This window comes from Labrus bergylta, chromosome 4 (assembly GCF_963930695.1).
Source record: "Labrus bergylta chromosome 4, fLabBer1.1, whole genome shotgun sequence".
Taxonomy (NCBI): Eukaryota; Metazoa; Chordata; class Actinopteri; order Labriformes; family Labridae; genus Labrus; species Labrus bergylta.
The window spans coordinates 9,139,661-9,166,513 of NC_089198.1; the positions used below are offsets into that span (position 1 = coordinate 9,139,661).

Here is a 26,853-nt window from a genome sequence, read left to right on the forward strand (position 1 = left end):
ACTTGACGTCAGAATCGTAATCAAATGGGGGGTAAAATATGTTGTATTAATGTTAACATAGGCTACGTTTTATTAATTCACGTATTGCACATCAACTTTTTTCTCAAATATAACTTTCAACATTTACATTTTAACGATCTTCATCGTAGCATCAACACATCCCGACTTCAGGAACTGAAATCACGTGAACACACCACACTGAAATCGGAAGAAACGACTTTCCCAAACTCGGAAAGTTTGAACCACCCGAGCAAGCACCTGAACGCAGCATTTCGTCTTTGACATTATCAGCCAATCACGCCCCCCCCCCCCCCCCCCCCCAGACGCTCTTTGACGAGGTGGATATAAGTCCGGACAGCGGCTCTCTTTCTTTAAAATAACTTGTTCACCATCTGTGTTAAAAAAGAAAGAAAAACCCGGATATTTTTTGAATGATCAACCTGGTGAGTATTTTTTATTAATAATATTATTAACTTGAATCGACGGTCGTTTAAAAAAAAAAAAAAAAAAAAGGGCCCACCGTGAACAGTGTTTTCTGGCATCAGATGATTTCATCCTCACTTTGTCAGCTCCCTGGAGCAAAGAGCCAGAGACATCGAGCGTTTCAACCAAATCAGGATTCTTTTAATTCTGTATCAGAAATGTCTAGTTTGATGATAGTTACATTAAAGGTAAAAAAAAAAAAGCACACACACACACACACACACACAATGTCGGAAATCTTGATGCAGCCAACATAGTAGAGGAACAAACCCCCAAAAAGGCTTTAGTTTTTGAGATACCCCTACCCGAGGTAGAACAGAGCACAACCATATTTTTTCATAACTTGAACATGTCTAGTTTATGAAACGGATTGTTGTATAAAAATATTTTACTGCAAAATAACTTTTTTTGGATGTTTTATGCATCTTACCAAAAAATGAAAATAGGTCAAACTAGGGCTTCTCCAAATGGGACAGCTCTAGCCTTATCACATGTACCTCTGGGAATCAGAATCAGAATTTCACCAAATTTGGACAGGATGTTCACAGATAGTTATTAGTTACAATTATGCAAATTTAATTATTTTTTATCAATACCATTTTCAATTTTTGAATTTTTCACACTTAAACACACATGTAGTTTAGGCGGAAATTGAAAATTGAAACAAAAATTCAAAAGGTATGTATATCAAAGTCTGTCATTTTTTAAGTGAGGACACCAAACATTAAAATATGTCATTTTTATCTTCTTTAGACTGTTATCTCAACATAAAAGTTATTTGACTTTTCACTTGACCCTATGCTGTCACCAGCCCCTAACAGGAAACTAGTGCAGCCAGGATTTCAGGGCGACCTGGTACAATGGGGCCCTATGGATGTGTATGTGGGAGGAGGTGGCCACAAACAATAGATTAAGACTTAACAAGACACAATATAATTGTATTCTATAATATATATATAATTAAACATTTTATAGTTATTCCTAATACATTTTGTCTCATTTTCTATCTTACATATGATTTATATGATGACACTCAGAGTCAACCCGCTGCTTTCGACAATATTGTCACCTATGACATTGTTTCTATTTCATTCTAAAAAAAATAAAGCATTGATATATTATACATATTGATATATATATAACCTTGAGTTCTTAGAAATTAAATATACTTCATATAGTGTATTTGTATATCGCCCATACAGCCTGTTGTAGTTTTTTTAATGTATTTCAGTCATATAAAGATGGTGTGTAGTCACCATATCTCCTGCTTTTAAGAAGAACCCTAGTTACTCCAGAGGATCCACTGGATGAAGGGATAGTTTTTAGAATACCATAAGTATGATAAAGTGTTAAAAAAAGATACAATAGCTATTTTTGTTGAATGATTTATCAGGCAACCAATGGAGCTGGGATACAAAACAATTCTTATGATGACGTAAATGTGTGTAAGGTAAATTAGGATAACAATCATGCAAACATGTTTATAAAAAACTTCTTTATACACTTATTTTACCTCATTATATATAATGACATTTGTTAAATGCTAATAACAAAGGATGATTTCCACTTTTAGACAATATGGCTGTGAACCTGAGAGCTTAACACCGTACAACTAAAAACCTTTGTGTTACACTAAGCATCCCCTGGGGACAAAGTTTGATCTCTTATCTCTTCACTGACCTTGTCCTGTGCTTGTGTAAGTTGTGTTTACTGATGAAAAATCTTCTTCTGCCAAGTTTGAACCGTCAAATATATCCCTAACTCTGAATCTTGGCTGTAGAAAATGACACCAACCCGCTGAAAGCAGTAACGAATAAGAATAACTTCACAGAAGAAAATATCTTCTATCTTAAGGTCTTGTTTGCTTTTGTAAACCATTTAACGATATCAGTCTAAGTTTAAGTGAGCTCCATAACCAACCAAAACAATCCTCCCAGGAGCTTTAAAAAAAAACAGCTGCTGCAGAAAATAACCATCAACAAAGTCAACCAACCAAACAAAGATAACACAACCAAATCAAGACATCACAACCAAATCAAGACAACACAACCAAATCAGGACAACATAACCAAATCAGGACACCATAACTAAATTAAGACACCACAACCAAAGACAACACAACCAAATCAAGACAACACAACCAAAGACAACACAACACAACCAAATCAAGACAACACAACCAAATCAAGACAACACAACCAAATCAAGACAACATAACCAAATCAAGACAACACAACCAAATCAAGACAACACAACCAAATCAAGACAACACAACACAACCAAATCAAGACAACATAACCAAATCAAGACAACACAACCAAATCAAGACAACACAACCAAATCAAGACAACACAACCAAATCAAGACAACACAACACAACCAAATCAAGACAACACAACCAAATCAAGACAACACAACCAAATCAAGACAACACAACACAACCAAATCAAGACAACACAACACAACCAAATCAAGACAACACAACCAAATCAAGACAACACAACCAAATCAAGACAACACAACCAAATCAAGACAACACAACACAACCAAATCAAGACAACATAACCAAATCAAGACAACACAACCAAATCAAGACAACATAATCAAATCAAGACAACACAACCAAATCAAGACAACACAACCAAATCAAGACAACACAACACAACCAAATCAAGACAACATAACCAAATCAAGACAACACAACCAAATCAAGACAACACAACCAAATCAAGACAACACAACACAACCAAATCAAGACAACACAACACAACCAAATCAAGACAACACAACCAAATCAAGACAACACAACACAACCAAATCAAGACAACACAACACAACCAAATCAAGACAACATAACCAAATCAAGACAACACAACCAAATCAAGACAACACAACCAAATCAAGACAACACAACACAACCAAATCAAGACAACACAACCAAATCAAGACAACACAACCAAATCAAGACAACACAACACAACCAAATCAAGACAACATAACCAAATCAAGACAACACAACCAAATCAAGACAACACAACACAACCAAATCAAGACAACACAACACAACCAAATCAAGACAACACAACACAACCAAATCAAGACAACACAACACAACCAAATCAAGACAACACAACACAACCAAATCAAGACAACACAACCAAATCAAGACAACACAACCAAATCAAGACAACACAACCAAATCAAGACAACACAACCAAATCAAGACAACACAACACAACCAAATCAAGACAACACAACACAACCAAATCAAGACAACATAACCAAATCAAGACAACACAACCAAATCAAGACAACATAACCAAATCAAGACAACACAACCAAATCAAGACAACACAACCAAATCAAGACAACACAACCAAATCAAGACAACACAACACAACCAAATCAAGACAACATAACCAAATCAAGACAACATAACCAAATCAAGACAACACAACCAAATCAAGACAACACAACACAACCAAATCAAGACAACACAACACAACCAAATCAAGAAAACATAACCAAATCAAGACAACACAACCAAATCAAGACAACATAACCAAATCAAGACAACACAACCAAATCAAGACAACACAACCAAAGACAACACAACCAAATCAAGACACCACAACCAAAGACAACACAACCAAATCAAGACAACATAACCAAATCAAGACAACACAACCAAATCAAGACAACATAACCAAATCAAGACAACACAACCAAATCAAGACAACACAACCAAATCAAGACAACACAACACAACCAAATCAAGACAACATAACCAAATCAAGACAACATAACCAAATCAAGACAACACAACCAAATCAAGACAACACAACACAACCAAATCAAGACAACACAACACAACCAAATCAAGAAAACATAACCAAATCAAGACAACACAACCAAATCAAGACAACATAACCAAATCAAGACAACATAACCAAATCAAGACAACACAACCAAATCAAGACAACATAACCAAATCAAGACAACACAACCAAATCAAGACAACACAACCAAAGACAACACAACCAAATCAAGACACCACAACCAAAGACAACACAACCAAATCAAGGCACATCAACCAAAGACAATACAACCAAATCAAGACACCATAACTAAATCAAGACACCACAACCAAAGACAACACAACCAAAGACAACACAACCAAAGACAACACAACCAAATCAAGGTACATCAACCAAAGACAATACAACCAAATCAAGACAACACAACCAAAGACAACACAACCAAATCAAGGTACATCAACCAAAGACAACACAACCAAATCAAGACAACACAACCAAAGACAACACAACCAAATCAAGGTACATCAACCAAAGACAATACAACCAAATCAAGACACCACAACCAAATCAAGACACCATAACCAAAGACAACACAACCAAAGACAACACAACCAAATCAAGGCACCACAACCAAAGACAACACAACCAAATCAAGGCACCACAACCAAAGACAACACAACCAAATCAAGGCACCACAACCAAATCAAGACACCACAACCAAAGACAACACAACCAAATCAAGGCACCACAACCAAATCAAGACACCACAACCAAAGACAACACAACCAAATCAAGACAACATAACCAAATCAAGACAACACAACCAAATCAAGACAACACAACCAAATCAAGACAACACAACACAACCAAATCAAGACAACATAACCAAATCAAGACAACATAACCAAATCAAGACAACACAACCAAATCAAGACAACACAACACAACCAAATCAAGACAACACAACACAACCAAATCAAGAAAACATAACCAAATCAAGACAACACAACCAAATCAAGACAACATAACCAAATCAAGACAACACAACCAAATCAAGACAACACAACCAAAGACAACACAACCAAATCAAGACACCACAACCAAAGACAACACAACCAAATCAAGACAACATAACCAAATCAAGACAACACAACCAAATCAAGACAACATAACCAAATCAAGACAACACAACCAAATCAAGACAACACAACCAAATCAAGACAACACAACACAACCAAATCAAGACAACATAACCAAATCAAGACAACATAACCAAATCAAGACAACACAACCAAATCAAGACAACACAACACAACCAAATCAAGACAACACAACACAACCAAATCAAGAAAACATAACCAAATCAAGACAACACAACCAAATCAAGACAACATAACCAAATCAAGACAACATAACCAAATCAAGACAACACAACCAAATCAAGACAACATAACCAAATCAAGACAACACAACCAAATCAAGACAACACAACCAAAGACAACACAACCAAATCAAGACACCACAACCAAAGACAACACAACCAAATCAAGGCACATCAACCAAAGACAATACAACCAAATCAAGACACCATAACTAAATCAAGACACCACAACCAAAGACAACACAACCAAAGACAACACAACCAAAGACAACACAACCAAATCAAGGTACATCAACCAAAGACAATACAACCAAATCAAGACAACACAACCAAAGACAACACAACCAAATCAAGGTACATCAACCAAAGACAACACAACCAAATCAAGACAACACAACCAAAGACAACACAACCAAATCAAGGTACATCAACCAAAGACAATACAACCAAATCAAGACACCACAACCAAATCAAGACACCATAACCAAAGACAACACAACCAAAGACAACACAACCAAATCAAGGCACCACAACCAAAGACAACACAACCAAATCAAGGCACCACAACCAAAGACAACACAACCAAATCAAGGCACCACAACCAAATCAAGACACCACAACCAAAGACAACACAACCAAATCAAGGCACCACAACCAAATCAAGACACCACAACCAAAGACAACACAACCAAATCAAGGTACATCAACCAAAGACAACACAACCAAATCAAGGCACCACAACCAAATCAAGACACCACAACCAAAGACAACACAACCAAATCAAGGTACATCAACCAAAGACAACACAACCAAATCAAGACAACACAACCAAATCAAGACAACACAACCAAAGACAACACAACCAAATCAAGCTACATCAACAAATGTCATTATATATAATGAGGTAAAATAAGTGTATAAAGAAGTTTTTTATAAACATGTTTGCATGATTGTTATCCTAATTTACCTTACACACATTTACGTCATCATAAGAATTGTTTTGTATCCCAGCTCCATTGGTTGCCTGATAAATCATTCAACAAAAATAGCTATTGTATCTTTTTTTAACACTTTATCATACTTATGGTATTCTAAAAACTATCCCTTCATCCAGTGGATCCTCTGGAGTAACTAGGGTTCTTCTTAAAAGCAGGAGATATGGTGACTACACACCATCTTTATATGACTGAAATACATTAAAAAAAACTACAACAGGCTGTATGGGCGATATACAAATACACTATATGAAGTGTATTTAATTTCTAAGAACTCAAGGTTATATATATCAATACTGTTTTTTAGTTTTAATATTTCACAACTGATGTCAAGACAACGCTTTATTTTTTTAGAATGAAATAGAAACAATGTCATAGGTGACAATATTGTTGAAAGCAGCAGGTTGACTCTGAGTGTCATCATATAAATCATATGTAAGATAGAAAATGAGACAAAATGTATTAGGAATAACTATAAAATGTTTAATTATATATATATATATATATATATATTATAGAATACAATTATATTGTGTCTTGTTAAGTCTTAATCTATTGTTTGTGGCCACCTCCTCCCACATACACATCCATAGGGCTCCATTGTACCAGGTCGCCCTGAAATCCTGGCTGCACTAGTTTCCTGTTAGGGGCTGGTGACAGCATAGGGTCAAGTGAAAAGTCAAATAACTTTTATGTTGAGATAACAGTCTAAAGAAGATAAAAATGACATATTTTAATGTTTGGTGTCCTCACTTAAAAAATGACAGACTTTGATAATTATAACTAATAACTCCTGTCCAAATTTGGTGAAATTCTGATTCTGATTCCCAGAGATACATGTGATAAGGCTAGAGCTGTCCCATTTGGAGAAGCCCTAGTTTGACCTATTTTCATTTTTTGGTAAGATGCATAAAACATCCAAAAAAAGTTATTTTGCAGTAAAATATTTTTATACAACAATCCGTTTCATAAACTAGACATGTTCAAGTTATGAAAAAATATGGTTGTGCTTTGTTCTACCTCGGGTAGGGGTATCTCAAAAACTAAAGCCTTTTTTGGGGGTTTGTTCCTCTACTAATAGAAAGACACTCCCAGCAAGTACTTCTTAAACCTTGATTATTTATCTTTGCTTTCTAGTCAGTATTTGTTTTAAAAGGCACAAGGCCACAAACTGCATACATAAAACAGCTTTTGTCTCAACTCATACTAGTGCAAAATAACTTTTGATTAACATTGACATAAAAGAAAAAGATTGACATTTGATGCTTGATATTTTTTTCCCAAAGTTCTCTCTGGTTTCAACCTCCATCACTAAGTTTTATTTTATTTTTTCTGTTACAGATGGATTTCCGGTTACTTTTAGTAGCGACCTTATCAGCGGTCCTTGGCAGCAGCTGGGCTCAGCAAGGTAAGAGCGAGGACATGTCATAAGATTTGACAAATTTCACAGCTTTTCTTACCAAGACTGTTAAATGTTTGCTAACCCAAAGTGTGATGTATCTTCAGCTCTGTTAACAGACTGTCCAGTGCAGTACAGTCACTATTGTATTCACTGTTAAACTTTGTGTGTTTATTATCATGATATGACTTGTTAGTTGTAATGCTCGAATCCCTCGTTTTGGATTTTAGTTTTTAAAGTCCCCATGAAACATGAATTGAAGGGTATCCGACTGCCAAATTCCACACAAGGAATCACTTTATCAACATAATGACAAAACAGTCACCAAATGAACTAATAAAGCATCCTGAGGAAAAATCTTAGCACAGTTTTCTCTTTATTCCGATGTGATCTGATAAGTTCTCCTGTAATGTGTGCACAGCTGCTCATGGCTGCGCTCACGCTCCAGAAATGAATCCAGTTGGGCAGGGCGCACACCATCTGACATGGCAAAACTGTGGCACTGACTGTGGAAATTTGCAGCGACTCCCTTGTCGTGATACTGACTCGTTTGTCAGCTCTGACACTGCTCCGATCCCCGGCTTAAACGGTATTGGAACTGATCGAACCGATCTCAAGATAGAAGTTGGGACATAACAGGATGAATTTGATTGGATCGTTAGCTTCGACAAAGCTTTTTAGTCAGTCGAAAAATTAGTAACGGCCCGAGTGCAGGATTAGTCGTCAGCGATTAAAACGTTTTATAAGAAGAGAAAATTGTTATTTCGATGTCAAAAATACTCAAATGATGTTTTGTTTAAATATATTTGGCAGATAAATGAACATTTAACACAAGAACGCTGGAATTAAAGCAGGAAAATGTATTTTCATTTCATGGGGACGATAAGCACATTACAGTACAGCAATGCTTTCTATTCTTTACTCCTCAACTCATGTATTTCTTCATTCATGGTTTAAAGACTGTGTGGCTCCTCTTGGCTAATGGTGGGCAGTTTCTTTTACAAGCTGAAGTCACCACTTGGTGAGCTGCCTCGAGCTCTTCGCAGCATGGCTCAGTTGTCTGAAATGGGAAGGGGTTATATTTTCCAGCCAAAACCCAAATCTGCTTTGAGTTAGTGAACTAATGGAAACTTGGTTGTATCATCTTGGTCTGAGAGGAACTTGTTTTGTCTTTTTCAGAGGGGAGCATATGCATCAAGGCAAACGCGCAGTCATGTGGGGAATGCATCCAGGTCGCCGAGACGTGTGGATGGTGCACGGACGAAGTGAGTTGAACGGATAAAGCTTTCACTAAACTATTTTATCAGATGAATGAAAACGAAGATATGGAAGAACTTGCACTGTGGGTGTGACACACTCAGTGCCCTCTGTGCTTTGTCTTAATGGTGGAATTGCACAACCACTGCTGGTAATCATCATCTTCTGTGTTACATAATGCAGAGATTTAAACCAAGAGGCTTAATGAAACCAGCATCATAGTTAGCCTCGCTCAAGGGCACCCCGGCAGTGATCAGGAAGTGAACTGGCACCTCTCCAGCTACAAGATTTGGTTCACACAAAGACCTGAACCGGCAACATATTATTCCTCTTTTGACACAAAAATCTTCTATATTAGAGAACAATCCCGTTGACACACACTGACATGGGTGCTAAAATACAGAGGTGATGTTTAAGATGAGGGTGAAAGTCTCAGATGGACAAATCACATTTAAAGGAAGACGTTTCGGTGTGATGTTACAAGTTTTGAAAGTCTGAAAAGGTTTTTCCTTGTTTCCTCAAATGAAAATGAGGTCCCAACCGATATGAGATTGTTGGGGCTGATACTGATATCGATATTAGGAAGAGAAAAAATCTGATACCTACAGTATCGCCGATATCTTTCTTAGAGCCATTTTCAATCTGTATAGATTGAAAGATGAAGATATCCTAACCCCCCAGTGAGTTATTGAGCCCTTCTGCACCTTGTGAACACCATGTTTCCATATTTTGTCTAAACTAGTTTGGTGTTTGGACTTTGCTTTAACTCCACATTCAAACTGTTCCATAGTTTCACACCGAGAATTAATACAGAAAAACTTCTGAGTCTTAGTCTGAGTGCTTACGGCCAGAATTTTTAAGGTTGATCCCTCAAGTGCAGTTATCAAACACTTGTGGAACAGATATATAATGACATCAAGATGGTCACAGTGATAATTCTTTTTGTAATCCATATAGCACACTCTGCTGGTGACAGCCAGAATACAATGGTACTCTAATGTAAAGCTAATTGACTGGTAAATAAATCTATTACCGGTAATATCGGAGCATATCTGTGATCAAATTAGCCGATGCCGATAGTCACTTGAAATGCTTAAATTATCGTCCGGCCGATTATTGGTCAGGCTCTACTGCAAATAGACTTCATCTTTACTTTTAATGTAGACACATAAATTAAAGGATACACATGCACACATACTGAATTTTCTCTGTATGTGCATCAAAAATGTAAGGCAGTACTCTAGAGTCAGGAGAAAAGGAGGAAGTCTCTTGAACCTCTGTTTGACCGGTCAATAAACCACAGTAACTCCATTGAATGTAAACATCAGCGTTCCTGCTTTTTGTCTCGCAGTGTAAACTTTTGCTGAAAACAACTTTTAATTTGAATTTTTCTGTAACCACGGCTAATCTTCCTGCTGAGGCAGCAATATAGTACAGAGTGAACACACCACAGTGCATGAAAAACATGAGCTACAGCTAGAGAGAGAACAGAAAATTAACAACAATGTTGTGTACGTTTTGGTCATTCAGTGAACAAAAGAACAACAAACGTGTTCCTGGAACATAAGGCTTAATGTCAATCATCTCAACTAAACTGGAAAATAAAATACTGAGAAGTGAGAGTGGTACAACCCAGCTGCTTCACTGTGATTACTTAAGACACAAATGAATCAGTATGATGTAACAAAAAGTCTTCAAAATACACTGTAACTAAGAGAACAGTCTAGACCTGCTCTGTTGTAAAGTGTCGTGAGATAGCTTTTTTTAGGAATTGGCATTATTTCTCGAGTGTTTGAGATTAACTACAATGAGTATCTCGTACTTCTGTGACCCTTTTCTTTTTGCCATTGTTTCCTGTGTTAAGCCAACAGACTCAGTATTCAATGGGTGTCTTTTCTTCTTTGATTTCTGTTGTTTTAATTTCAAATCTGTACAGAGAAGATGCAAAATGGGAAAGCACGCTTCTGAGAATTATGGGGTTTTGGAAGAATTAAATCAAAGCACTATTTTGTTTTGACTGAGCTTATTGTCTCAAGTTCTCCTCAGTTATGCCTGCTGGGATATCATGTGCATCCAATCTGCATCCTTAGCCAGGTTTCCCACTCATCTTTTTCTTTCCTTCTCTAGAATCCTGAAAATAACGCCCTTAAAGAAAGAACAGACTGAAAAGTACGATGAATTGATTCCAGATGCTAATCGGTCTAACGTGCTATTTGAATCTCTGAGATATCTTTGATCATTATATCTACGACAGTCATTTCCCCAAACATACCGCATATCCCCAACAAAGAAAAATCCTATTTGTTACTTTTTCTTTGGGAACTCTGCATCAGTTTGTGAAAATGTTTTTTTGTAGCACAACACAACACTGCAGTTAACCTTCTGAATCTGATAACTAGAACATCATCATGTTTCCTGTCTTATCCCTGAAAAGAACAAAGTTTAAAGCCATGACGTAATGTTTAGGAAGCACAATGGGTTTATTGTCATTTAAGCTCGTTCTCATAAACACCGTCTGTGCTCTTCTCTCAGAAATTCTTCACCGAGTCCAAGTCGGCTCGCTGTGACGATCTGGAGTCCCTAAAAAGGAGAAACTGCGCCAAAATTGAGAACCCGCGTGGAAATATCGAAATCAACACAAACAAACCCGTCACCAACCGCAACAAGGACGTGACAGAGAAACTGAAGCCTGAGCAGATCACTCAGATCCAGCCGCAGAAACTCACCCTGACACTCAGATCTGGTAAATATTGTTATATCTCCTTCTACAAGGTCACACTGAAAAGAAAACAATCCTGCACACTACTCTTGCTAAGCATCGCCAAGAAAAATCACAACGTTTCAATTCGAGACTCTTGCATGAGATCGTTGGATGGTCAATCGCTTCCTTGAAAACATTCTACAAGGTGCCAGGTGTGCTGTGCCCGATCAAACACTTGAAACCAGTGATTTATTAGAGAGACTCTTCATCAGCGTTACATGGGACATCCTGAACAGACCTCATGTGTTTGAGTCGTTCTAAAAATCTCCATGCAGCAGTTATCTTAGAATCCTTCTTACTTTGATCTACATGTCTCAGCTGGTGTCACATTCTCTGATATGCCGCTAAAGATTGTCTTTTAATTTCCTCAAGGTGAGGCACAGACTTTTGACCTGAAGTTCAAGCGAGCTGAGGATTACCCCATCGACCTGTACTACCTTATGGACCTCTCCTTCTCCATGAAAGATGATTTGGAAAACGTGAAGAACCTCGGCACTGACCTCATGAGGGAGATGCAGGAGATCACCTCCGATTTCAGGATTGGTGAGAAAAACTTAACCACAGAAAAAAGTATACAAATTAACTGAAAGATGTGAAGTGTTGCTCACTTGTTTACAACCCTAAGTAAGACACATGCTGCTTTTAGGTTTCGGCTCAATCGTGGAAAAGACCGTCATGCCTAACATCAGCACCATCAACCCCTGCACGGGGAACCAGAACTGCACCAGCCCCTTCAGCTACAAGAACGTCCTGAAGCTGACGGACAAAGGGGACGAGTTTAACCGTTTGGTCAGTCAGCAGCAGATCTCAGGAAACCTGGACTCTTCAGAGGGGGGCTTCGACGCCCTCATGCAGGTGGCAGTCTGTGAGGTAAGACAGGTTGCCTTTTGTGTCCGTCCTTTTTTGCTTGTTCTGCCGCTGCCATCACCAGATGAGTCGCTTCAATGCGAGTTCTCCTTTTCCTCCAGGAACAAATCGGCTGGAGGAATGTGACTCGTCTGCTGGTGTTCTCCACCGATGCTGGTTTCCACTTTGCTGGTGACGGCAAACTGGGCGGCATCGTCCTGCCAAACGATGGGAGGTGTCACCTGGAGAACAACATCTACACCATGAGCCACTACTATGTATGTAGCATTTATCACTTATCACACTAAGCCAAACAGTCTTTGATTTGTAATGGAAGCCGAGTTCTTAATTTACTTATAGCTCTTTAATTGTGTCTCTACCTGTGTTTCATAGGACTACCCCTCCATCGCCCATCTGGTTCAGAAACTGAGTGACCACAACATCCAGACCATCTTTGCTGTCACAGAGGAATTCCAGCCTGTTTACAAGGTACGCTTTGTGTTTTCTGTACATCATGCTAGTTAACCTATATTGGCCTATTTCATGAAAATGTTCACTTTTTGATTTACATGATAAATTCTAAAGGAAGATCCGCTCTTACCTTTCACTCTTTTGTCTCTTTCAGGAGTTGAAAAATCTTATTCCAAAATCAGCTGTGGGAACGCTGTCGTCCAACTCCAGCAACGTCATCAAACTCATTATTGATGCTTACAATGTGAGTCAAGGGAAAACTCAACATTTTATAATAAGCTTTTAATCATGTTTATATGGCTTGCTTTTTATTTTGCACAAGTGTACTTTGGTGACTGCCTGCACAAGCCAGAGCCTCTACTTATTGTCTGACGTCTGTTATTCTGGTCCAGTCTTTGTCGTCGGAGGTCATTCTGGAAAACGGCCGGCTGCCTGAGGGAGTTTCCATCACCTACAAGTCAATCTGCAAGAACGGTGTGGAGGGAACAGGCGACAAAGGCAGACAGTGCCACAATATATCCATTGGAGACGAGGTGGGTGTCAATCCTTTCTGTGTTCAATGTGTGATACTTTAAGAAAAAGAGGAAATAGATCTAACCAGCAAACTTTTGGGGGAAACCAGATGTTGAAAAAATGTGTCAAACATTGTTCAAGGTGTGTACATTGTCAAATAGTGGAAGATCTGAGAAGAGAAGGAGGCTGAGAGAAGAGTTTGTTTTAGTGGTTTTGGGCGATGTAGAATTGGTGAGTTTTTAGGGATTTCTTGAAGGTGGAGTGTGAGGGGTCTCTGATGGGTTTTGGGAGTGGCAATGGAGAAGGCCCTGACCCCCCCAGGACTGATTGTTAATTCTGCAGAGGGGGGACAGAAGTTTTGCGTCAGCCAACCTAAGTGTGCACGTGGGAGTGTGCTGGTGGAGGGGATCAGACAGGTAGAGGGGGAGCCAGGTTATGAAGGGCTTTGTAGGTGATAAAAAGGAGTTTAAAGTGGATACGCTGAAGGATGGGGAGCCAGTGGAGGTTATGAAGGATGGGGGTTGATCTGGTCATGGGTGCAGGAGTGAGTGAGAAGACGAGCAGCAGAAGTCTGCATTTATTTCTCATAGTGTTTTAGATGTTGAACCGTAGGTGAGACTAGTGCAGTAGTCCAGTCTGGAAGTGATGAAATAGTAACTTCACTTCAAAAAGATACATTTTAAAACACATGTTTACATTTACTGAGTCTGTTCTTCCTCCTTAATGATGCATTAACTCTGTAAATTGTCCTTTTGGTTTTTAGGTGACTTTCAAGATTTCCATTGAATCCCAGAAGTGTCCAGCACTTGGAAAGAGTGAGACCATAAAAATTAAACCTCTGGGCTTCACAGAGGAGGTGGAGGTCGTTCTGAACTTCATCTGTGACTGTGACTGCGCCAAAGAGGGAGAGCCCCAAAGTGAGCAGTGCCACGAGGGCAACGGGACCTTCGAGTGTGGAGCCTGCAAGTGAGTGTGAAACAAAAAAAAATAGTGATGTGTTGGATTTGAGTCTGCGTACACAACTGTACCTCTTTTAGCTGAAAGAGGGAATTACTCATTTGATTTTGTACTGCCAGAAGAGAAAACATCGACCAACAAATGAAGAAGGAACATTTGTTTTTACTCTTCCCCACACAGATAATAACACCTGATCATAATGTTTGACTTTAATGGTGCACTTTTTTTGTATTTTCTGTGCCAGGTGCAACGAGGGACGTATCGGGCGTCTCTGCGAGTGCAGCAAAGACGAAGTGAGGACCGAGGACCTGGACGCCAACTGCAGAAAAGACAACGGTACGGATATCTGCAGCAACAACGGAGACTGCGTCTGCGGTACGTGTGAATGCAAGAAGCGGGACAACCCAGCGGAGATCTACAGCGGAAAATACTGTGAATGTGACAACTTCAACTGTGACCGCTCCAACAACAAGCTGTGTGGAGGTGAGCATCAGGAAACGAATGTGTTTAAGAGGGTTCACTTTCTGTTTCAACATGAACTCTGTACTAACCCGTGCCCTCCCCTGTGCCTCACCAGGACATGGACGCTGTGTTTGCAGAAATTGCATCTGTGACGCCAACTACACGGGCAGTGGCTGCGACTGCTCCCTGGAGACCTCCACCTGCCTCGCCAAGAACGGGCAGATCTGTAACGGCCGCGGCATTTGTGAATGTGGAGTCTGCAAATGCACTGGCCCCAAATTCCAGGGTCCGACCTGCGAGATCTGTCCCACCTGCCCCGGTGTATGCGCAGAACACAAGTGAGTCTGAAGATGAACAATCTAGAGCTACAACCTTGTGAAGCTTGGGGAAGATTTCAGCCCGATTTAGACCTGATTTTTGATTGTACGACAATCAGATCAGATCATGCGTTGTCAGTCAAGCGGTTTACACTGAGGCCCAGTGTGAACTCGGGTTGTAAATTCTTTATTTTTGTTTTTCAAGGAGGAATAAACTGAGCGTTCTGTCATAACAAAGCCTTTTTTTACATAGCTGGGTATCGGCTCCAGCCCCCCACGACCCTGAACGGGAAAAGCGGTATAGATAACGGATGGATGGGATAATATAAAGATCAAGAAGAATTTGTAGAGACTTTACTTCTCGTTTTATGAAGAGCAGAGTAAATAACCCCGAGTCTTTATTTTCTCAGGGATTGTGTGCAGTGCCGAGCGTTTGTGGATGGTGACAAGAAGGAGACGTGTGAGCGGGACTGCAGCTACTTCGACCTGTTTAAGGTGAAGGATCTTAGCAATCTGCCACAGCCCACAGACCAGGGCTTCCCACTGGCTCACTGCAAAGAGCGAGACGCCAACGACTGCTGGTTATACTACACCTACGCCATCAGGAACGACATCAAGGAGGTCCATGTGGTGGAAGAACTGGGTGAGACTGGACATTAAGTCGATTCATTAAGCAGTGCATTAACTATGCAAGGGGGCCTTTGGGAAGGTTTTTACTTTGCACATGCACATGCACAAACACAAAAACACGAGTAACACTGCTCCAGGACGGGTAAGAGTTAAGAGTACCGCTAACAAAACAAGATTTATTTTTCTCTGCTTCAGAGTGCCCGGCAGGACCTGACATCATCTCCATCATGGCCGGTTTCATCGCTGGCAATCGTGCTGATCGGCCTCGCTCTGCTGCTCATCTGGAAGCTGCTCATGATCGTCCACGACCGCCGAGAGTTCGCCAAGTTTGAGAAGGAAAGGATTTACGCCAAGTGGGACACGGTGAGTCAATCACAGAGTAACAACTGGAGCAAGAAGTCATGAGAACTTTAGTCAGGGCTCAGGCTTTAGATTGTGTTGGGCCACGCAGGCTTAGGACAGTCAAACAATGGACTTGGGCCTGCACCTCTGTAAAAACCTCATTTGAGTTATTCACTGAGATCACAAAGAGGCCTAAAAGGACTCTTAATCCCAGAATCCCCTGCGGTACTTCACACCTATGCGTGAAGTAAGGGGGACCGGAACCTCTCTCTCCTCATTGGAGGGGACCTGAGGTAGACCCCCATGGAGCAGGCCAGGCTACAAAACTCCCAAGACTTCCATTGTTCTTTCTCTTTCCACGCGCTAACTTCAAGTACAATTGTTGATCGAAGCAGAAACTTTAATTTTTATCTTTGTTGGACTGCTGCGTCCTGAGTTTCATCTGTTTTAAACTCTTCTTGTTGTTTCGGACCGCTGCGTCCTATATGTGTTTAGCGCAACAGCGTTATGACCGGGTATTACTCTTCTGATCAGAAAGGCCAGTGTAAGCCATATTAACTTGAATTCGGCTATTGGTTTGTTTCTGTGAATGAAGGGAATTACTCCGAGTTGTGGCGCGGGAGTCGGACTGTGATCCGGCCTCTTCAGGCACGCGTTTCTCTTTTATTCTCTTTTATCCTCTTTTATTTCCCCTTCTACGAACATACACACACACATATTCCCGTGCAAACGTACGTCTGGGGACTAACTCCACCACCGCGATATTACGCACGTAGGCCACACACACACCCACACACACAGAGATCTATTCACTCGCGGCCATCCAGACGCCTCAGAGACACAGATCGTGTAGGGCCGAACTCGGTCTCTTTTAGACATTAAGGCCACATTTAGGTCTCTGTTAGGTGTGCGCCATCGGAAGGGCAACCACGTGGGACGAGGTAATCTTCCCCTCTTCTCTCTCCCTTTCATCCACGCACACACGCACGCACCCAGGTCTTTGTTAGGTTTGCGCCATCGTGAACGACCACGTGGGTACGAAGCCATCTCCCCCCTCTCTTCTTCCCCCTCTCTCTCTCTCACACACACACACTCACACACACCTACATTCACACCCCTTCCACAAGCCTTTGCTTGATAATGTTTGTTGCTTAGATTAGTTTATAATAGTTATTTGTTTAATTAAGTTCATTGATTTTGGGTTGATGTTGCTTTGTTAAAATAAATTCTGTTATAATTTAAGAGAGCAGTTGTTTGTGATTACTGGTGTATTTGCATTGTGATATAAGCTGGGTGCGAAGGCTTTGTGTACGGATTTCACGCCTTCAATTTATTAAATATAGTTATTAATTATTAATAATATTAGTAATTAATACCTAATTTGAGACTGATTTGAGTGATATTTTGCTTATATTTACATGATTACAGGTTGGTGCCCCAAAACGAGATTAAACATAGTTTATTTATATTATTAATAATTAAATATAATTATTAAAGAATATAACCAAAGTTGACTTGATACAACCCCAACAAATGGTGCCCCTTGTGAGGCCTTCAATAAACCAGCTTTATTGCACTGTTAATGCACAGTAATCCAAACTTAAATCCTAAAAGGGATCCTTCTGAAGAAAATTATATTTTCTTTAAATTTTTGTTGTTTAAGCAAAGCAGACATCAAGCTGTGGCTTAGTTGTGTTGTATGTTGTTGGTTAATGGTTATAGCCATAACTGTTGTCCCCTTTGTGTCCATACAACAGTTGGACATAAGGATGCAGCTAGTGTGACTTTATCAAGGAACTTGATTTGTTGCATTAATCTAGATTTTGATCCTGAAGTATTCTGCTCAAGGATTGTGGTGCTCCTTGTTGTCTGAGAGCCATTTGGCCAGATGAGAATGTCACCTCATCATTGTTGCATAGCCAGCTGTCTGAGAGGTGTGCGTTCCTCCCTTCCCATCCCCTCTCCTATCTTCCAGGATAGACTGCAGTGATCAGTTGGGAAACTTAGATAAGATTGACCCTAGGTGAGCCGGGAGCTGAGACTCCTTTTGGATCAGACGACGCAGCACTGCAAGAAACTGCTGCCGGTCTGACGAACCTCTCCTCAGAGGAGAGTGCCAACCTATATAGCTATTCAATTAGCATTAGTGATAAGAAGTTAGAAGAGCTAGTTGATCTTGTCAAACCACCGAGCCAGGATCACCCCTAATAAAGACAGAATGTATGCAGAAGACATACATCAACCATGGGCCAAGGCTCGCTGTGGATCAGACAATCCACCCCTTCATGATGGAGTTGCTGGTCTTATCCACCTCCCTTTAGAGATCAACAGTCTGAACTCCTACACCCTTAGCACATGCGAAAAAAAATAAATAAAGGAGTTATTTGAGCATATAACTAATCCAACTGGGAAACCACAGTGCACAATTTCAGATGTTCAAGGCCAATTTCTCCTCCTTCTTCAGCGCAAATCATGTTTGCAGAATGAGAAACACCGGGCACAGCTAGCCCAGGTACAAGAAGAAGGACAGATCCTGCGGGACGACTTCAAAAGAATGCAGGATAAACTAAAGACCTTGCAGGAAAATTGCAAGGCCCTGCAGGAGGAGAATAAAACACTGCATGAAAGCAGCAAACTGGCCGAACAGAAGAAACAGAGTGTCACGGTACCCAGAATTCAGGATGGGCAGGTATGTACTGCAGCCCCCATGTCAGCTGAGGAAACCTCAGATGAAGGATGGGAGACTCCAAGCCCATGGAGGAGGGAGACAGACATGTTGAAGGATCTGGAGGAGAGGGGAAGATACCTCCGGGTTGACCCAGGCACAAAAGCGCACACGTCCTCAGACTACCCGGTAAAGAGCCGGGTGGGTAAAGATGAATTTCGCCACGCCTCCCCAGACCATTCCCCCACCGTCATGGGGAAACGCCCCATGGCCCCCGCGTTCAGCAATACGCTTTGAGCCAAGAGAACCCTCACCCCGCAGGAGGAGGGACTTTACGTCCCCTAGAGACAGGGAGGAGGCACGGGTCCAATTGGGCACCGAACATTACCTGTCCCACGATAGACGGCCACGTCTGAGCCAAACACAAATCCCGCCACAGTTGCAACCGTACTACCGTGACAACCATTGGGCTTACGATTCGTCAGATGACTCGGACAGCCCTCGCCAGCCTCCGGGTCAGGGTCTGCGAACCAGGCAGATAGAACCTCAGGCCAAAGATCTGAAACGTTTTGACCCAGATAGCCTAGATTCAAGTATTAACGACTACCTTAGAGAAGTTGACCATTGTCTCCTTGACCTGCCTCATGCGTCCTCACATGAAAAACTGAAACGGATCTGTAAGACTATGGCTAGGAGTGTCCGTGATTTCATGGGGACACTCCCACCAAAGGTCCAATCCTTGCAGAAAGTAAACAAATCTGTTAGTCAGCACTTACAAACTGCCAAGCAGAAAGTGTTGGACATGTTTGAATTAATTCAGGGAGCACAGGTAAGCATGGAGCAAGACACATCGTCAGGATATGACTCTGATCCTGGACCAAGCCCCTTAAGAGATCAAACAACCCTGCCGAAAAAGCTCAGTAAAGAACCGAGCAGCCAGGATAACCCAAGGACTGAGGAAATAAGTGTAGTTTTCCCTGATTTTGACTGTGGAGCCCCACTCCTTGGGGAAATGCCCCAGTTCTCTGACAACTGTGACACCCTTTCACACCTTCACAGGTTTGAATCACCACATAGGAAGGGGGGTGACTTCTCAGCCCCTAGAGGCAGAGATAACACCAGGCCCCCTCCTGCTACCTGTAGGTTCCCATGGCAGGATTCACAGCTGAGGAATATCCAAACCTCAGATGACTCAGATGTCTCCCTTCTACCCAGAGATCAAAGAATGTGCATAAGGCTCATTGAATCTATGGCAAAGGATGTAGAGCGGTTTGACCCAGATAACTCAGACCACTGCATGATTACCTCGGAGCGATTAACCTGTGTCTCAGTGAGGTACCTGATGCATCCACAAGAGAAAAACTCAGGCTGATCTGGAAGACAACTTCCAAGAGTGTCCATAACTTCACGACTACCCTTCAGCCTGAGATCAGATACCAGTACTCTGCGCTCTGCAATGCTTTGCGCCAGGAATACTCCACCTACATTGACCCTGCATCTGCCCTTCTTAGTGCTTTCAGTGTCTTGCACCAGAAGCACAAGGCCCCCAAAGATTATTACTGGCGACTAAGATCTGCATATTTCCAGGGACGTGAGGGTCCAGGTTTGGAAGAGAACCCAACTTTCAAATCCATCTTCATGCACAATCTGCATGGCTGTGTGCATTCAGATGTCACCCTGCATAGTCGTACACATCAGCTTAGTATGAAAGAGATCAAGAGATTTGCACAGGCGGTTTGGCAGACACGCTTACGTCACGTATAATTTAAGAGAGCAGTTGTTTGTGATTACTGGTGTATTTACATTGTGATATAAGCTGGGTGCGAAGGCTTTGTGTACGGATTTCACGCCTTCAATTTATTAAATATAGTTATTAATTATTAATAATATTAGTAATTCAATAATTAATTTGAGACTGATTTGAGTGATATGTTGCTTATATTTACCTGATAACAGGTTGGTGCCCCAAAACGAGATTAAACATAGTTTAATGATATTTTATTTATATTATTAATAATTAAATATAATTATTAAAGAATATAACCAAAGTTGACTTGATACAACCCCAACAATTGTGTTTACCTTCCAGCAAATGACATAAATAATACATGAAAGCATGGATGGATATTGAAATGCATCTCCAGACGGACGACAGTACGAGTCAGTTTAAGAGTCACACTTGTGAAGTTATTGGCAGAAAAGAGGAGAGAGATTAAAAAACCAGCTTTTTGTCCTTGATGGACCTTAGCTCAGGGTTGTTTAGTCTCTTTTCTCTGAGGGAGCGGCCTTCCCCTCAGCTCCCAGTGCTGCCTCTCACTGTCCACATGGAACAACTGCATGACCATAAAAGGCAATGAAGCAGAGACAGAGGAGGAGGGCTGGAAAAAAGAAAAAACTCCCCTGCTGCTGCTTACTGTGTGGAAGTCACACCAGTAGAGTTTATGACCTGATGGCAGGAAACAAACATTTACCACAGGCAGTGTTTGTGAGAACTTTACTAGAGAGCGTGTCTGTTTATTATTTATGGAAGAAGAAAGCAGATATATTGGTTTTTACTGGACTTCTTTTTCTGTCGTCCATTAGGGGAGAACAATCTTTTTTTAAATCAAACACAGTTAAATCTATTTTCTTTCAGCTTTTATACAAAAAAAAGAGGAAAATAGAAGTAAACCCTCAACTGAAATGTTACAGATCACATTTTTTGCACACTCATATATCCATCCATACATCCATCATCTTTAAACCACTTGTCCCGTTCGGGGGGCGCGGGGGGCTGGAGCCGATCCCAGCTGTCATTGGGTGAGACAGCTGGGACTACTACTACTGCTTTGGTACCAAATGTTGCCAATGTATTTGTTCATTTTAGACGGTGTGTGGGAGTTCATTAGCAGTTCTGGTCAATTAAAACCAACAGACGTCTTCATTTGCGGTGTCAGGGACTTCTCTTTTTGTTGCTGTGGTATCTAAATTGAATGATTTTTACTCGTGTTTTATGGAAGTTTAAAATTTACAGCAACAAAAATAATTTCTGACCTTCTGTGCTCTGTGCTGAACTTTTTCCTCCAAACTTCAGTCTCTGTTCTTCACTTTTTTTTTTCCTGCTTGTCTTCACACTTTTTCCATCTTTTTCTTTGTTAGCAAGGGAACCCCATTTACAAGAGTCCTATAAACCAGTTCCAGAATCCCAGCTACGGGGATAAAGACGCTGCTCTTTAGGTCAAAGTTTGTATCCCCTGTTGGCCGTGTGATCCTGCATGTGATTCCTCGGCAGAGTGCAGTGTTATAGACTCCCTGACTTCATGCGGAGCTGCAGTGAAATGAATGGTTTGGTGACTGCATGTTGTGAAACAAGCATGTTTACACAGAGATGGCATTTGTTAGTAAGTGAAGCTGGTGTTATACGTCTGGATGTAACGGATATTATCAAGAAGAGGACAGTTAAATACAACATGTTTAACAGTTCTGTCTTTAGTTGAAACTCTTCCTTTAATTACATCTTTCTTGTTATGTTTGTGTAGCATCGATGTCTGACTTTGGGGAGATCTGAAGTAGAGCCCGACCGATACAGGATTTTTGGGGCCGATACCAATGTTAGGGAGAGAGAAAATTCCTGATACAGATACCTGTATATCTGCCGATATCTTTCTTAGAGCTACATGTATGTTTGATCTCTAGAGATCGATTGATATAGAGATAAACACAGAGTTACTGCATTGATCCATTAAATACTGTTAACAACACACGAGAAAAAGATTTATAATGAAGACAGTGTTGTTGTTTGTTTTACAGTTGAACAAAAGCCTTTATTGGCCAGAATAACAACAGTTCACTTTATGAACTTAAATTGAATAAGCCTAATTATATCGGCACATCTCTGTGATTAAAATTAGCTGATACCGATGGTCACATGATTTGCTTATATCGGCCGATATTATCAGCTGGTTTATTAATCTGTCGGACTCAAATCTGAAGTCATGAATTCAAATGGAGGATCAAAAGTTTCATCGTTTCAAGAGAAAATTCTTCCACTTAAATTAAATGAGCTGTCCTGGAGATTCTGTCTTTTCACTGAGCGACAACAGTTGTCACAGCCAGCTCAAAACCTGTGACAACTGAATGGAGGAGACGAGGAGTTGGGCTTAAAGATACAGTTTATTTACACAACAGCACATGAAACCAAAAGGTACTGAGCATCAGGGACATCCTCTCTCCCCAATCTCTTTCTCCAAGTCTCCCGTTAAGGAGGAAGTGGAAGCTCTTATGGAGGGAGAACACCGGGCCCGGGTGTTCTCAATCCAGGATCACCAGCCACACCCACTCGCACCTGAAACAGGAAAGAGACTAGACCGCAAAATAAGGAACAAGCTGGGTCGTCACACAGTTAACTCAGGATAAAAAATATAGGTGTTTTCGGCCTGCAGGAACTTTTTCATAGTTCTAGGAACTGTTGGATTCCACGACGCAGGAACTATGAACTCTTTTAGTTCCTAGAACCGCGTTTAGAGGAACCTGTTTAGCTCCTGCTTTAGAGTAGGTATCATGGCGGTGCGAATGTAGACAGAGAAAAAGTCCCCATGGTGTGTAGTTCTCACAAGGGGAACTCCTAAAAGGATAGTTCCTCTTCAAAAAGTCCCCAGAACTGTTTTAGGATTATTTCATAGACACCTTATGTGTATGAAATAATACTTTAATCTTAAATATTCAGAGGAAAAAATATATATTTTTCTATAAAATGAGGGCACTTTTTAACCTTTTGTATTGCGTCATGTTTTTGGCTTTGCATTCTTACTGATCAAACGTTTCAGAGTAGAGGAGTATTTGTTATAAACGTTAAAAACAGCGGGCCCAGGTCACGTGGTCATGTGATTATGGGAATGTTGCTGTTGCTGTTTGGACTCGGCTGTGCTACCTTCTTCCATCATAATCTCTGTAAACAGTAAACTGTTGGGTGTTACATGCCTTACTGAGATTTTAATAAGCTGTACTTACTGAAACGACTTCTGACTTTCTGAATGTTTTGTCTTCTCTGTCGTACTGAAATTCTCTCAAACAGAAATGCAAATGTAAAATAGACAATATGTAGTTCAGTTCATGCTTTCACTTTAGCAACAACTCAGGACTACTTGACAAACGATTCAGTTTTTAAGAGAATATTTAAATACTTAATATTATATTCTGTGTTTATAAACAACAAAATCTCCTGCCTTTAAATGTAAACACTGTGACTCAGTTGACTTGTCAGGCTGCCCAGAGTGTCGTCGTACTGAACGTAAACACCTTTGTAAAAAAAGAACACAGCGTCTTTAAAGCTGACGGAGTGAGATAAAGAAAGGATTCATTCTTTAGGTAAAAATGAGTCTCAAATAGGACTTTAATATCACAGCGGTCTCAGTCAGAACCACAGCTTAAACACACGGTATGTCAAATCCTGCCACCAGGGGGCTGTGCATCAAAAAAATGACGTTGAGGCTGGCAGGGAGTCATGTCAGTGATTCGCTCTGCAACTATAAAATTACTGATTTTCTTGGAAATATTAGAGGTAATATAAGTACTCACCAACAAAATGTACCGGTATATAACATAGGTTTAGTCCATTTTAGAAATTTGAGTGTAATTCTTCTCCATGTTACACCTTTAAGCAACATCATGCAAACACTACTTCAGAAGTCATATCAGTAAATCTGACTGTTGAACTCTCGTATCAAGACTGCAAAACCAAACTTTCTCACATGCCAGAAATCCATCTGATCGCCCTAAAAGGTTTGATCATGATCCAGCCTGTTAAACATGTTGTTACCCCTCCATTTCTAAACAAATCAAAGAAATCTCTACAGTTTACATCCACATCAACTCAGCGTGCTCCGCTGCAGCTAACTCTCACTTGAGTGTCGACTGCAGGATGCAGGTGCAGAGGCTGGATGATTTGAATATTATGTACAGATTTAACTGTGAGCGTTTAAGATAAGAGAGAGACAGTCAGTCAACTGCAGCAGACAAACTCAAGCTGCTGAAACCATGGCGACAGTGTCAGACGATCCACTGCTGAAGTCCTGTCTGTAACACATTTGGACACAGGCTTGTTTTCTCACTAACTTTCATACAGCATAGCTGCATCTTAAACTGATGATCTTCAGAGTATCAGAGTTGTGTTATTGTTTTTTGTTGTTTGGTACAGCGTGTCGTACTCACTGTCGCTCTCCTCCTCTCTTCCTCAGGGGGAGAATCCGATCTACAAAAGTGCCGTGACCACCGTCGTCAACCCAAAGTACGAGGGCAAATGATGGAGCTCTGCCTTTTTGTGACAACACTGTATGGAGAAAGAACACGGGCGGGGATGGAGGGAGGGAGGGAGGGGCGGGTTTTTTAATGCTCTCACTGTTTGTCTGTGTGTTGTTGTAGTCACCAAATGATAGCAAAGCGTTTTGCCACTATTTCAGTTTTTGGTTTTTTTTCTTTCTTTTTATTTTCTTGAGAATGTGTTGAACTGATTTGTGGGTTTTTCTGCAACAGGACCGGCAAGGTCTAAATGATGACCGCCTCGCTGTGCCTTTTACAAAAAAAAAAAAAAACCCATCAAGCCATCAGTGTTTTATTGAGGGATGAAGCGGATGTTAATAATGGGCAACAACAAGCGAGAGTTCCTTTCCAAATAAGCATGTACACCACGCTGTGAGTGCGTATTGATCCATCGTTCAAAAACACAGAGTCCTACGATTTGTTTGCTGTCTGGGCAAAGGTCTCATCAGGTCTCTCATCATGTTTTCTGAGTAGTTGTCACTCTGTGTAAATGTTTCCTTGGATTGAAACTCTCCAAATGTAGCGCCAGTTGTGTTGGTAGCAATGAAATGTGTACAGTGTACACATTCTTCACAGCGAAGCCAAATACTCGCAAACCTGCCTTATCGCTGACTAAATGAGCTTTGATTGAAATGCCTTGTTTCATTTGTTGGATGTGATCTGGGGGAAGGGTCCTACTCTTTTTTTTCAACTCTTTTTGTGGTGCTTTGACCAAACATTTTCTTATGGAAAAAAAAAGAAATAAGAATGGTCTTATTACAATGTCCGTTTGAAACATCAGTGGTAAGGGGTCGATGCCTTGATCTGTTGATTTTTAGGGTTTTATAAAGAAGAAAAGGTTCCACTTGTCAACATTGTTTTTAAGTGCCTTTTTTTTAAAATTTCAACACATCCACATTTGCAATGGCTCTGTTTCTCAATGTTTTGAAGATGCCATGTTAAGCAGTAGCATTAAATCTAAAGAATGGAGACATTGGACAGCTATTTCTGTTACTAAATGTTTCTGTCTTTCATCAAACTCGGAGCTAAAATCAAGTGTTGGTCGAGTAAATGTATCCTGATTTACTACATCAAATAAATAGACAAACTTGATATTGGGTTGAAAGGTTGCTTTATAGCAATGGTTTTACTTCTTAGTTAGAGGACAAATGAATAACATCAGTATTTGCTAAATAAAGGTTAAACTGTGAGGTGAAGTGTGCAGCCTAAGCTGGACTGAAGTTTGTTTTGAGTTTGAGCCAAACTATTTAGAAATATGC

General features: G+C 40.5%; 1 pseudogene; it reads left to right on the top strand.

Annotated features, from left to right (window-relative positions):
* The first annotated feature begins 324 nt into the window (after positions 1-324).
* LOC109989890 (integrin beta-1-like) lies at positions 325-26,784 on the top strand (annotated as a pseudogene).
* The last annotated feature ends 69 nt before the right edge of the window (positions 26,785-26,853 follow it).